Genomic DNA, 15,416 nt, shown 5'->3' on the forward strand with positions numbered 1-15,416 from the left:
CTGTCTTCTTCTTCTTCTTGTCCCTCGTCTTCGGAATCCTCGAGATCTGCCCACCGAGGGGACTCAGCACGTTTGCTCTGTGGCGGGAGAGGCCCTAAGCGCTCAAACACAGATACGTTGGCTGCCTCCTTCTTCTTCTGGTTGCATTCTGGGCAATTGCCGATTGTGGGCAATCGGTTCATTCCTGAATCCCAGCAGTGCCTGAAGAAGGGGCAGTCCCAGTGCCTGGCGTTGTCATCTTGCTCCCTTGATATTTCCGTGGCACGGCGCTCGTGCTCCTCCTCATCGTGATCGTGCCGACGATGTCTTCCGGCTTCTCTAGCCGGACGGTTTCTCTCATCATCATCGCTGGATCGTCGGCGTTGGTCATACTGACTCACATACTTGTTGAGGAGGTGATCAGAGAGGGGTCTTTGATATCTGATGTTCTTCACTTCTCCCTCTGTGACGTAGCGCCTGCCATCATGACGGAGCCGATCGCGTGGAGCGGCCTCCTCTGTGTCCTTGCTACGAGAGCAGCTGCCCTCGTCTTCATCTTTGCCAGAGTGGTTTCCAGGTCCTACCATGTTGATGCTGAACGAGGATCCTGGCTGGCAACCTTCAGGGTAAGTGCACTCCACCATGTTAACGGCGGGAAAGGGCTGGGTGTCAACCTTCATGGCGTATTGGTTGAAAATAAGTCGTCCCTTCTCTATTGCCGCTTGGATGTGCTGACGCCATACCCTGCAGTCGTTGGTGGCATGGGAGAGCGAGTTGTGCCATTTGCAGTATGGCTTTCCGTTCAGCTCTTGCACCGTGGGGAATTTGAGACCTTCAGGAATCGTCAACTGTTTCTCCTTGAGCAGGAGGTCGAAGATTTGCTCAGTCTTGGTCACGTCAAAATCAAATCCCCTGGGTGGGCCTAGTGGCTTTACCCATTTGCAGGGCACGGGGGCTCCTCCCCGAGCCCATTCAGCCACTGCTACCTCTTGGTCTCCCGCAGGAACTTCGTCTTCCTCTGCATCGACCAGGACTACTGCACGCTTGAACTTGTCTTGGTACAGGTCCGGGTGGCGCTGTTCATATGCTGACAGTTTCTGAACCATGTGCGCCAGTGAGGGATAATCTGCTTGGGAGGCCATGTCCTTGAGCTATGTTGCAAGGCCTGCTACTGCCAATTCGACTGTTCTTTTTCAGTTATACGAACCGAATAACATCGGTTCCTAAGATTCCTGAAGCGCTGGATGTACTCTGTCACAGTTTCTCCGCGCTTCTGACGTAGTTGTGCTAGATCGGCAATGCCGGACTCGGAAGCTTCTGAATGGTACTGCGTATGGAACTGCTCTTCCAACTGCTTCCAAGACCGGATGGAGTCTGGTGGCAACGAGGTGTACCATCCGAAAGCCGATCCCGTGAGGGACTGTGAAAAGAACCTCACGCGTAGTTGATCCGACACTGCAGCCGGTCCTAGTTGTGCCAGATATCGGCCCACGTGCTCGATGGAGCTGGAACCATCCGATCCACTGAATTTGGAGAAATCAGGGAGCCGATACTTGGGTGGTAGCGGGATCATCTCGTAGTCGTCGGGATACGGCTTGGAATAGCCGATTGCCCTCCTTTTTGGCACCATGCCGAACTGGTCTCTTAGTATGGTGCTGATCTGATCCGCTGTGCTGGCTGCAGGAGTTGAACTCTGAAGATTCGCCGGGGTGGCGTACTTAGCCAGCCATGCTTGCTTTTCCAGCTCTGAGCCAACTGCAGGAGCTGGGCTCTGGAGGTTCGTCGAGGTGGCGTACTTAGTTAGCCACGTCTGCTTCTCAAGTTCTGTCGCTGACGTCCCTCCTATTTTCCCAGAAGTCCCTGATGTTGTGGCCTGGTTTGTGAGTGCCCAGTTACCACAATCTGGCACATACGTGCACGTGTACCCGTGAGGGATCTCCTTAGGCGCCTCAGGCAAGAACTGGTAGTCACCAGGGTCACCACCGATCTTGTAGACGACGAATGCCGGTGAAGCCGGCACTTCTGGTGCTGCCAACGCATATGGCAGCGGTGGACGGGACTGGAGTGGCAACTCTCCTTGATGTGTCCCGAGAGCTGGTCCTGACGGCGAGTACTGGTGCCTCATGATCTCCTGGATCACGCGAAGAGCGACACGCTCCAACGTGTTGACCAGGTTCTCAGAGTGGCGGTGTAGCGAGTGAGCCACCAGGTAGTTGATCTCCGCCGCGGGGACCTGGTGCGTTCCTCCGACGGGCGAGAGGTCTATCCCATCGAGTGCACCTTGCGGTGAGAACCCCTTCCATCTGATGCCATGGGAACGGGTTCTCTGAAAAGAGCCGATGAGGTCGGCTTCGAGGGTGACTTTGATCTCGTCATACCTCTTCTTGAGCTCGTCGGGCAGCTCCTCGTAGGTGACTGGCGTGCCATCCGCCATCTCAGATGTAGATGGCGATGTGGTTGATGTAGAAGATGGTCCCACCGGGCGTGCCAGAATGTGTTGACTGCCAAAACCCACCGGCGGGCAGCGGCTATAGACACCGTAGAGCCGGGAACAACCTAGAGCTACGGCTGGCTGAGGTCCCTCCGAGCGACGGCCCGCAAAGCACTTCTGGTCACACGTCCGATGCTGGGTGCAAGGGCGTGCCACCTGACCTATACCTGGTCAGGAAGGTGATGGAGATGCCTCGCTTAGTTTCCTGCATGGCATACATGTAAACATTAAATACGAGCCTCGATCGGCTCTCAGGTTATCCTGTGAATCGGCTCAAAGAGCCGATCCACCCATGATTCGTACGGGGTGCACGAATATATGGTGGTCCTGCTTGATCAAGATAAAGCTAATGAGATCTACGACGATTTAGGGTTTTCACCGCATAATCGGATCATCCTACTCCAGGTTGGGCCTCGCGGCCACGCACGGTGATCGTAAGCCGATCCTAAACAAGGCCTAAAAACCAACACAAGGTTGATCCCCGGAACATCCTGTTTAGGGCCAACGAACGACACCCTACGTGCCGCTGGATCCTCCACCCCTTTGTAAGGCCTAACTATTGCAGATATTAAACTAATCCTTGCAGAACAAGGAGCAATCGTAACGGATCAGATCTACTCAATGATGATCAAGCGGGGTGCCGCCCCCACACCTAAGATAGGCGTGAGGGCGGCTAGATATGCAAGGGTTGCACTACGCTAGCATACGTGAAGAACTATGCTAACCCTTGAAGGAGATATGCCCTAGAGGCAATAATAAAGTGGTTATTATTTATATCTTTATGTTTATGATAAATGTTTATATATCATGCTAGAATTGTATTAACCGAAACATTAGTACATGTGTGATATGTAGACAAACAAGAAGTCCCTAGTATGCCTCTTAAACTAGCTTGTTGATTAATGGATGATTAGTTTCATAATCATGAACATTGGATGTTATTAATAACAAGGTTATGTCATTGTGTGAATGATGTAATGGACACACCCAATTAAGCGTAGCATAAGATCTCGTCATTAAGTTATTTGCTATAAGCTTTCGATACATAGTTACCTAGTCCTTATGACCATGAGATCATGTAAATCACTTATACCGGAAAGGTACTTTGATTACACCAAACACCACTGCGTAAATGGGTGGCTATAAAGGTGGGATTAAGTATCCGGAAAGTATGAGTTGAGGCATATGGATCAACAGTGGGATTTGTCCATCCCGATGACGGATAGATATACTCTGGGCCCTCTCGGTGGAATGTCGTCTGATGTCTTGCAAGCATATGAATGAGTTCATAAGAGACCACATACCACGGTACGAGTAAAGAGTACTTGTCAGGAGACGAGGTTGAACAAGGTATAGAGTGATACCGAAGATCAAACCTCGGACAAGTAAAATATCGCGAGACAAAGGGAATTGGTAATGTATGTGAATGGTTCATTCGATCACTAAAGTCATCGTTGAATATGTGGGAGCCATTATGGATCTCCAGATCCCGCTATTGGTTATTGGTCGGAGTGAGTACTCAACCATGTCCGCATAGTTCTCGAACCGTAGGGTGACACACTTAAAGTTGGATGTTGAAATGGTAGTACTTGAATATGGAATGGAGTTCGAATATTTGTTCGGAGTCCCGGATGAGATCCCGGACATCACGAGGAGTTCCGGAATGGTCCGGAGAATAAGATTCATATATAGGATGTCATTTTATGTGAAATAAAATGTCGCGGAAGGTTCTATGGAAGGTTCTAGAAGGTTCTAGAAAAGTCCGGAAGAAACCACCAAGGAAGGTGGAGTCCACATGGGACTCCACCTCCATGGCCGGCCAGCCCTAGGTGGGGAGGAGTCCCAAGTGGACTCCCCCATAGGGGGCCGGCCACCCCCCACATGGGAGGTGGAAATCCCACCTTTGGGTGGGAGTCCTAGTTGGGCTAGGTTTCCCCCTCTTATGGAAGGTTTTTTGTTCGGGTCTTATTCGAAGACTTGGACACCAACACTTGGGGATCCACCTATATAATGAGGGGCCAAGGGAGGGGGCCGGCCACCCCAAGACCATAAGCTGGCCGCCCCCCTTGAGTGGCCGGCCACCCCCTCCCAAACCCAAGCCGCCCCCTTCTCCTCCATATAGCCCGCGTAGCTTAGCTAAGCTCCGCCGGACTTCTTCACCGCCACCGACACCACGCCGTCGTGCTGTCGGATTCAAGAGGAGCTACTACTTCCGCTGCCCGCTGGAACGGGGAGGTGGACGTCGTCTTCATCAACAACCGAACGTGTGATCAAGATCTTCTACGCGCTTTTGCAAGCGGCAAGTGATCGTCTACCGCAGCAACAAGAGCCTCATCTTGTAGGCTTTGGAATCTCTTCAAGGGTGAGACTCGATACCCCCTCGTTGCTACCGTCTTCTAGATTGCATCTTGGCTTGGATTGCGTGTTCGCCGTAGGAAATTTTTTGTTTTCTATGCAACGTTATCCTACAAAGGGTATCGAGCCGTGTCTATGCATAGATGGTTGCACGAGTAGAACACAATGGTTTTGTGGGCGTTGATGCTCTTGTTATCTTTAGTTTGAGTACTTTGCATCTTTGTGGCATAGTGGGATGAAGCGGCTCGGACTAACTTTACATGACCGCGTTCATGAGACTTGTTCCTCGTTCGACATGCAACTTGTATTGCATAAGAGGCTTTGCGGGTGTCTTTCTCTCCTACTATAGTGAAGATTCAATTTACTCTTCTATTGACAACATTAGTATCACCGTTGTGGTTCATGTTCGTAGGTAGATTAGATCTCTCTCGAAAACCCTAAACCACGTAAAATATGCAAACCAAATTAGAGACGTCTAACTTGTTTTTGCAGGGTTTGGTGATGTGATATGGCCATAATGTGATGATGAATATGTATGAGATGATCATTATTGTATTGTGGCAACCGGCAGGAGCCTTATGGTTGTCTTTAAATTTCATGTTGAGTAGTATTTCAAAGTAGTTGTAATAGTTGCTACATGAGGTGAACAACCATGAAGACGGCGCCATGAACCTTGACGCTACGCCGACGATGATAGAGATCATGCTCGTTGATGATGGAGATCATGTCCATGCTTTGGAGATAAAGATCAAAGGCGCAAAGACTAAAGGGCCATATCATATCACATATGAACTGCATGTGATGTTAATCCTTTATGCATCTTATTTTGCTTAGATCGTGACGGTAGCATTATAAGATGATCCCTCACATTAATATCAAGATAATAAAGTGTTCTACCCTCGTATGCACCGTTGTAACAGTTAAATGCGTTTGAAGCATCTCGTGATGATCGGATGTGATAGATTCAACGTTCACATACAACGGGTGTAAGCCATGTTGCACACGCGGAATACTTGGGTTTGCTTGACGAGCCTAGCATGTACAGACATGGCCTCGGGACAACGGAAACCGAAAGGTTGAACACGAGTCATATGGATGATATGATCAACATGTTGATGTTCACCATTGAAGCTACATCATCTCATGTGATGATCGGTTTTGGTGTAGTGGATTTGGATCGTGTACCACTTAACAACTATGAGGGATGTTGTATTAAGTGGGAGTTCATTAGTAATTAGATTAGAACATGAACTAATTATCATAAACATAGTCTGAATAGTATTTTGAATTAATTTTGTAGTATTGGCATCCGTTTTCTACTATGCGCTAGTCTTGTTATTGAGATAGAAATACTGTTAAAATCTGACAAGAAACTTTACGGATTGGTACCGTATTGTTAAAGAATCAAGAATTGATTAAGTCCTACTGCAAGATTTTAGTAAACCTCACATTGTTCATTCAAAGAGTTATGGTTTCAATTAGTACCTAAAGTTATCTTGTCTCCGTGAAACTTGAAGTTCAAATTTGTTTGAAAAGTAAGGAGCTGAAAATTTAGTTTTCAGAAATAATCAAGGTATGAGATATAAGTGATATCTAAGACCTTATTGCAAGATGGTAGAATATATTTTGGTGAGACTACATGAACTCATAAGTTTTATGGGAATGTACGAAGGTTGAAGACGCAAGGCGTCACAATCCTCCAACTATTGGGGCACTAACGATATTCACATATCCATGAAGTGAGCATCCTTAATATGCACCGTTGCTAAGACTCGTCGTTTCGAAGCATCACGTGATGATCGGGTGTGATAGATTCTACGTGTGCATACAACGGGTGCAAGCTAGATTTGCACATGCAAATACCAAGGTTAAAACTTTACGAGCCTAGCATGTACAGACATGGTCTCGGAAAGTTGTCATGAATTGATGGATAAAATTATGAGTGAAATTGTTCATCGTATTACAAAGTTACTAATAGTGAAATCTAGAACACTTGTCATATGATGATCAACTTCAAAATAAGAACCTCAAGGTTATTGGTATTAGACCAACAAACCTAGAAGTTATTGATGTTGAAGTGTTTTTCTGAATAATGAGGAAAACTAAAAGAGAAACTGCAAAAGATATTTTGGCAGAAAGAAAGAAAAGACTAGAAAAGTCTAGCTCAGGTGTATATAAATGATATACATGTTATGGTTGTATTCCTAGTTAGGTCACACTATGAAATTCTTGGGTATTAGTACTATATTGGTTGGTATGAAGTGTCATACAAAACAACACAATACAAGAATACAATGGCCTAAGTGACTGACAAGGAATATGATAGGAATACACGTCTGGAACAAAATAAAGTGTTATTATGTTCATCGTTGGCATTCTATCTAAGCCCTTAGAATTTATAATAAAGAACTTAATAATTGTTATTTTGCTCTGGTCTAATGAAAACAATGAGTTGTTTAAATTATGACATTACTCCATGTACAATGGATAAGTTATTATAAATCTTAATGGTGAAACACACATACATAACACTGACGCTAAAATTCCATAAGGCAAATGATTTGAATTCCACTTATTTGTGGAACCGCTATTTAGGTCATGTTAGAAAGGAACGCATGAAGGAACTCCATGTAAATGGATTTTTGGAGTCATTTGATTTTTGAATCATTTGGCGCTTGCAAATCTTTTCTAAAAAGAGAATGATTAAAATGCCGTTCATAGGCCAACGGGCAACTAACTTAGTGGAAAAATACATAATGATGTATATGGTTCACTGAGCATAGTTGTGTGCGGGAGATTCTTCTACTTCATGAAAACTTTCAACAATGAATTGAGTATATATATATGGATATATTCGATAAGGAAGAAGTTTGAAACATTTGAATGAGTTCAAATAAATTTCAACATGAAGTGGAAATCATCGTAATAGAAAAGTCAAATATCTATGATTGGATCATGGTGGAAATATTTGAATTACGAGTTTTAGCGAACATCTAAGAGAGTTATGAAATTGTTCTACAACTCACATTTATTGGAGTATCATAGTGATGATGAAGTATCCAAGAGATGTATCCAAACCTTGTTGGATCAATGATGAGATAAAATATTATGATGCCATTATATTTTTGTGGATTATGCTTTAGTGACTACCGCTTTTACACTAAATAGAGCATCATCATGATCCGTTGAAATGACACCATACAAGTTATGGTATGGGTATAAACCCTAATAGTTTTTTCTTTAAATTTTGGTCTAAAGAGTTTATAACCAAAATCGGATGAATGTCTTTGTTGGTTATCCCAGAGATTTAATTGGGAATTCTTCCCACGAGACAAAGACAAAAGTGTTTGTCAATGTTTCTTATTTCCGAGAAATTGTTTCTAGTGAAGTATTTGAGTGGGAGGACAATATGATTTGATAAGGTTTATGAACCTGAGCATAATAATCAGAGTAGCGCAGCATCGGAATTGGTTTCGGAAGCGGCCACGACGATCATGGCTCCCATGACTAAAAAGTGTTTTAGCCATGGAGATCAAAGTACATATTGAACCTTGTAGGTATGGTTTACTTTGTGATCAAATAAATGATTTGTGGACAAAGGATTGATTTTGAACAATAATAAACCAACTACAAACAAAGAAGTTATGATGGGCCCTGACTCCGTTAAAATGGCTATACACCATGAAATCCAAGATAGATGAAAACTTTTTGAAAGTAAATGGATCTATGAAAAGATATGGACTTGGATGAAATATCCTTGAAGAAGCTCAACTTGTCAAAAAGTTGTTTACGACAAAGTTCAAAGAGTTGACTACGATAAGATTAGATCTTCCGTAGCAATGCTTATAGTCTATGTGGATTATTCTAGTAATCACTACATATTTCTTTTATGAGATATGTTAGTAGGATGGCAAAATACATAGCTTATCAGAAGTATGTATTAAAAGGTGTATACAAGATACAACCAAGAGTTTTGCTGATCCGTGGAATACTAGATAGATATACAAACTTCAATTTGATGAAGTGAGTATCGCGGAGTTGGAATCTTCACCAGATGAAATAATCAAAGAGTTTTTGATTTCATCAGAGACGATGAAGAGGCTTGCATTTGCAAGAAATTAAGTGGGAGCGTTAAGACACATTTATAATACTTTATGTAGGTGACATATAGTTGGTTATAAATGATGTAATTATATACTTGATTAAAAGGTTTCATTGAGAATTAACTTCAATGAAAGTATATGGACTGAAACAAATTTAGTGTCAAGATCTATGGAGATAGATTGAAACACATAAATAAGTTTAAGTCAAAGTACATATGATGGATATTGAAGTAGTTCAATATAGAAATATTAAGAAAATGTTCTTGTCATGTGAAGGTTTAACAAGACTTGAGTGTATCTGACACTCAATGAGTAAATACACATGAGTGATTATAGATCACGAATAATATGTACACAATCAGATATCATGTGCTATAAAGTGTTATGAGCATATACCAGAATGATTCATATGATGATCATTGGACGACAGTAAGAATATCCTTGAGTACTTTAGAAGAACTAAGGATATATATATATATATATTTGTATGAAGAAATGACAAACAAATCGCTGTAAGGTGTTACACCGATATTGGTTTTGTCACATATAAAATATAATTTCAATCTCAAATTAGACTAAGTGTTGTTTAAAAGGTAGCACAATGAGCTAGAAGTTGTCTATGCTAGATTTAGAAGAGTTCTAAATATTGTGACGGATTCTACAAAAGAAGGCAGAGTATGTCATTGTTTTGACAATGACAAAGGATGTTAAGTCAAGAGGTTCTTTGAGAACTTGGTGTAGTTCCGACAGAGTCAGAATTTTGAAGCTATATTGTGTGTGACAATATAAGTGACATATTTCAGACAGCGGAATTAAGGTTCCACCAGAAGATCAAACATATTTAATGCCAACTCATTTGGAAATGAGCGATGCGTTGAGACGCAAATAAATTACAAAATACATACGTTTCTGAGCGTGTCAGATCCGATGACTAAAAACCTCTCCCGTGAGCAATACATGATAAAGCACCAGAAGGCCAAGGTGTTATATCTTTACAAATGAAAACTAGATTATTGACTCTAGTGCAAGTGGGAGACTGAAGGAGATATGCCCTAGAGGCAATAATAAAGTGGTTATTATTTATATCTTTATGTTTATGATAAATGTTTATATATCATGCTAGAATTGTATTAACCGAAACATTAGTACATGTGTGATATGTAGACAAACAAGAAGTCCCTAGTATGCCTCTTAAACTAGCTTGTTGATTAATGGATGATTAGTTTCATAATCATGAACATTGGATGTTATTAATAACAAGGTTATGTCATTGTGTGAATGATGTAATGGACACACCCAATTAAGCGTAGCATAAGATCTCGTCATTAAGTTATTTGCTATAAGCTTTCGATACATAGTTACCTAGTCCTTATGACCATGAGATCATGTAAATCACTTATACCGGAAAGGTACTTTGATTACACCAAACACCACTGCGTAAATGGGTGGCTATAAAGGTGGGATTAAGTATCCGGAAAGTATGAGTTGAGGCATATGGATCAACAGTGGGATTTGTCCATCCCGATGACGGATAGATATACTCTGGGCCCTCTCGGTGGAATGTCGTCTGATGTCTTGCAAGCATATGAATGAGTTCATAAGAGACCACATACCACGGTACGAGTAAAGAGTACTTGTCAGGAGATGAGGTTGAACAAGGTATAGAGTGATACCGAAGATCAAACCTCGGACAAGTAAAATATCGCGAGACAAAGGGAATTGGTAATGTATGTGAATGGTTCATTCGATCACTAAAGTCATCGTTGAATATGTGGGAGCCATTATGGATCTCCAGATCCCGCTATTGGTTATTGGTCGGAGTGAGTACTCAACCATGTCCGCATAGTTCTCGAACCGTAGGGTGACACACTTAAAGTTGGATGTTGAAATGGTAGTACTTGAATATGGAATGGAGTTCGAATATTTGTTCGGAGTCCCGGATGAGATCCCGGACATCACGAGGAGTTTCGGAATGGTCCGGAGAATAAGATTCATATATAGGATGTCATTTTATGTGAAATAAAATGTCGCGGAAGGTTCTATGGAAGGTTCTAGAAGGTTCTAGAAAAGTCCGGAAGAAACCACCAAGGAAGGTGGAGTCCACATGGGACTCCACCTCCATGGCCGGCCAGCCCTAGGTGGGGAGGAGTCCCAAGTGGACTCCCCCATAGGGGGCCGGCCACCCCCCACATGGGAGGTGGAAATCCCACCTTTGGGTGGGAGTCCTAGTTGGGCTAGGTTTCCCCCTCTTATGGAAGGTTTTTTGTTCGGGTCTTATTCGAAGACTTGGACACCAACACTTGGGGATCCACCTATATAATGAGGGGCCAAGGGAGGGGGCCGGCCACCCCAAGACCATAAGCTGGCCGCCCCCCTTGAGTGGCCGGCCACCCCCTCCCAAACCCTAGCCGCCCCCTTCTCCTCCATATAGCCCGCGTAGCTTAGCTAAGCTCCGCCGGACTTCTTCACCGCCACCGACACCACGCCGTCGTGCTGTCGGATTCAAGAGGAGCTACTACTTCCGCTGCCCGCTGGAACGGGGAGGTGGACGTCGTCTTCATCAACAACCGAACGTGTGACCGAGTACGGAGGTGCTGCCCGTTCGTGGCGCCGGAACCGATCGTGATCAAGATCTTCTACGCGCTTTTGCAAGCGGCAAGTGATCGTCTACCGCAGCAACAAGAGCCTCATCTTGTAGGCTTTGGAATCTCTTCAAGGGTGAGACTCGATACCCCCTCGTTGCTACCGTCTTCTAGATTGCATCTTGGCTTGGATTGCGTGTTCGCCGTAGGAAATTTTTTGTTTTCTATGCAACGTTATCCTACAACCCTAACAAATCTATGATAACTACGTTGCTCGCCATCAACAAGGCTTCAGTACGAGCAACGCATGAACAACGTGGAGCTTGTGCTGCCTAGATCGCAAGATGCGATCTAGGCAGCATGTCGCTTATCGGATAGAAACCCTCGAGACGAAGGAGTTGGCGATGCGCTGAGATTGGTTTGTTTGGGTTGAACGTGTGTTGTTGTTTATTCCATAAACCCTAGATACATATTTATAGTCCAAGGGACTTTCTAACTTTAGACGTGCACCTAACCGTGCACGGGTAAAACTCTAACTAACCGACACGTATCCTAATATGTTACAGATACACGGGCAATTCGCCCAACTTGGTACATAAGGCCGATTCGCGTATTTCTTTCATGTATAAATCCTTCAACTTCATCTTGATCGCGGCCCACCTCTGACTCGGTCAAATTCTGGTGATAACAAATTGCAATGTTGATATTGAGCCTACTATTGATGATCCTTCATCTATATCTCATTGCAATGGTTCATCTTTGGACTTAAACACATCTAGCACTAGAAATGATTTACATGCTTGTGTTGATAGTCCTTGCATATCATGTGTAAGTTGCTTGAATAAATCTAATGATGATATGCTTGCTTTGTCTTGTGGCCATGATAAAAATGCTTCCATTTCCTCTAGTTGCTATGTGACTAACAATGTAGAGGAAACCAAATATTCTATTGGTCAAGACAAGGTCTTGAAAGGATCCTCAAGTAACTCCTCATCTTTATCTCACGGTCCTCATATATGCCTTATGGCCAAGGGTTCCACGGTACCTCCTACCATGGAACCTAATATGTCTCGTGGTGATAAGGATGAGGATGAATATGAAGAAGAGGATTGGGTTGTCTCTCTACGCGATAAGGGTAAGAGCGTATTCAAGGTTATTTGCAAAGATAAAATTGCTAGCACTCACTTCTTTGAAATCTTGACTACCGCTATTGAGAGCCAAAAACTTATTTGGATGCATGAGAACACCATTGATAAAATGGGTGCTCTTGAACGTGAGTACGCCAATGATGTGGCATCTCTAAAGGATGAACTTGAAGAAGAACAAACCACCAAGGAAGCTCTTGAGGAAACCTTTGCTCTAGAATTGTCTAGAGAAAAGGAAAACCATGATAGAGCTCTTGAGGTGGCAAATGAACTAAAGCTAAAAAATGATAAGCTTGTGTTTGTTAATGCTAAACTCCTTGAGGATTTTGAGCAACTCAAAAAGGGCTCAAAGGTCATTGAGAGTGCGCTCACCAAACTCACCGAGTCGCATGAGCAACTTAAAGCTTATTATCTAAAAGAGCATGCAAACTTGCCTTCTACTATTGCTATTAATAATGATGCTTGTGCTACTAACTCTACTTCTTGTGAAGCATCTATCTTGAAGGAGAATGTTGAGCTAAGGGCTCAACTTAAATTGCTAACTAGCAATTATGGGAAATTGGAAGAAAATCATGGAAAGCTTTCTAGCTCCTATGAGGATCTTCTAGCTTCTCATGATAGGCTAAAGTTAGCTCATGAGGCTATCATGTCAAAGGCAACACCTTGTGAGCCTCATGTGGATACTAGCACTACAACTCAAAATGCTATATTGTCTTGTGTTAGTCCTAGTAATTCATCCACTCATAGTATTGCTAAATCTTGTGATGAATTATCTTCCTTTGCTTGTTGCTCTAACAATGAAGGTTCTACTTCCTCTAGTACTTGTGTTGTTACTAACCATGTAGAGGAAATCAAAGAGCTCAAGGCCCAAGTCACTTCTTTGAAGAACGACTTGGTAAAGGGTCATGAAGGGAATTGCAAACTTGACAAGATGTTGAGTGTGCAACAATCCCCCAATGACAAGAGTGGACTTGGATTCAACTCCAACAACAAGAACAAGTCCAAGATCAACAAGATTAAGAAGGGCCAACTACAAGTCAAAGACCCGGCCAAGATTGTTTGCTTCAAGTGCAAAATTGAAGGGCATCATGTTAGATCTTGCCCTTTGAAGAAGAAGCAAAAAGGGAAGAGGCCTCAAGCTCAAACTCATATTCAACCTCATGTTGAAGAAATGCCACTTCCCAAGAAGAATCAAGCCAATGCTCCCATTGTGGAGAAATCTAGTGAGAAGAAGGAGAAGAAAAGAACTTGCTACATATGCCGTGAGAAGGGTCACATCTCCTCCTTTTGCACTATTGGTACCTCATCCAACTCTATCACCATTGATAATGTTTATTCTCTTCGTAAGGATGAGGGTGGCAATGTGTTTGCCAAATTTGTTGGTGCTCAAAGTGGTGTCAAGAAAAGAACCATTTGGGTTGCCAAGCCTATTGTGACTAACCTCTTAGGACCCAACTTAGTTGGGGACCAACAATCCAAAACTTGATCAATAGGTGCTTGTTGGAGGGCATTGGAGACTTGGCTACATCATGAAGAATTAAGGGATCTTCATCATTTATATTATCTCAAGCCAAGTCTATAGTTATCTTGCTTCTATCATATATTCAATGTTCCTCCTTGCGGTAACATGTGCTCAACTCAGTCATATTGAAAGTTACTCGCCCCTTTGCATGTGTTAGTTTTGTTACTAACATGTGTTTGTATATGTTGTGCTTCCTACTTGTTTTGCTTGAGAAATCAAGTCTATGCATGTTGGGTTGCACACCATGTATTTGTGTTTGTGTTGGAGCCTCTTTGCATCTTGTTGTATCTTATATGGCTCTTATGAGCGATTAATGGACTATCCCATTTTGGGGGAGTGATATTCCTTTGGGAATTTCATGATCCTAAACAATGTGTGTACATGAGGAATATCACTTAGAATTGATATTGCTAGATTATCTAGTCGCTATGTGGTATGTCATCTTCATGAGAAATTCAAATTCTAATGTCCATTAATTTCTCTAGATGGATCTTATTTGCCTCTTGTGAAAATAAATTCCTTATCACATTATGGGGAGTAATAAGCTTTGTGCATATTACAAGCCTAGAAAATGTGAACATTTGAGGTTGTGTCACATAGAATTGATACTATAATTTATCTCTCTCCTATGTGGCATGCTTGCTCAAACAAGCTCCAATTTGCTTAAATGGCTTCATTGCTAATATCTTTGTGGACCTTATTTGTGAAAGTTTTTCTTGGCATGGTTTTTCACAACGTGTCCCTCAATACATTTTTGGAAAACCATGTGCTTCAAGTCATACTATTAATTGCTTTGCATGTTGGTATGAATACTATTAATTGCTTTGCATGTTGGTATGAATACTATTAATTGCCTTGCATGTTGGTATGACTAAATGAAGCTTTCAAGAAACTATCTTTGCATGATGGTTAACTCCTATCTTTTACCATATGCTTTATTCGTTGTAAATATGATCTTATGTATACTTACAAACTACCACCGGGAAATATTTCCTAATACCTCTTGTCCTAGGACAATTGGTAATCAATTATGAGGTAGATATTTATTGATCATATCTACATTGGCTCTTGTGTTTAAATTGCCTTATTTATTGCCATGAATTTGTTGTGCTTTGACTCCCATGTGTCTTCCTTGCATCTTATGGATCTAATTTGTCTATTCAAACTTTCTTAGCATTTTTAGTAGATATAGGTAGCGTGATGATCCTAGTCTTGTGCATTTTGTATCCATATTCTAAA

Source organism: Lolium perenne, chromosome 6, assembly GCF_019359855.2.
Source record: "Lolium perenne isolate Kyuss_39 chromosome 6, Kyuss_2.0, whole genome shotgun sequence".
In the NCBI taxonomy this organism is placed as follows: Eukaryota; Viridiplantae; Streptophyta; class Magnoliopsida; order Poales; family Poaceae; genus Lolium; species Lolium perenne.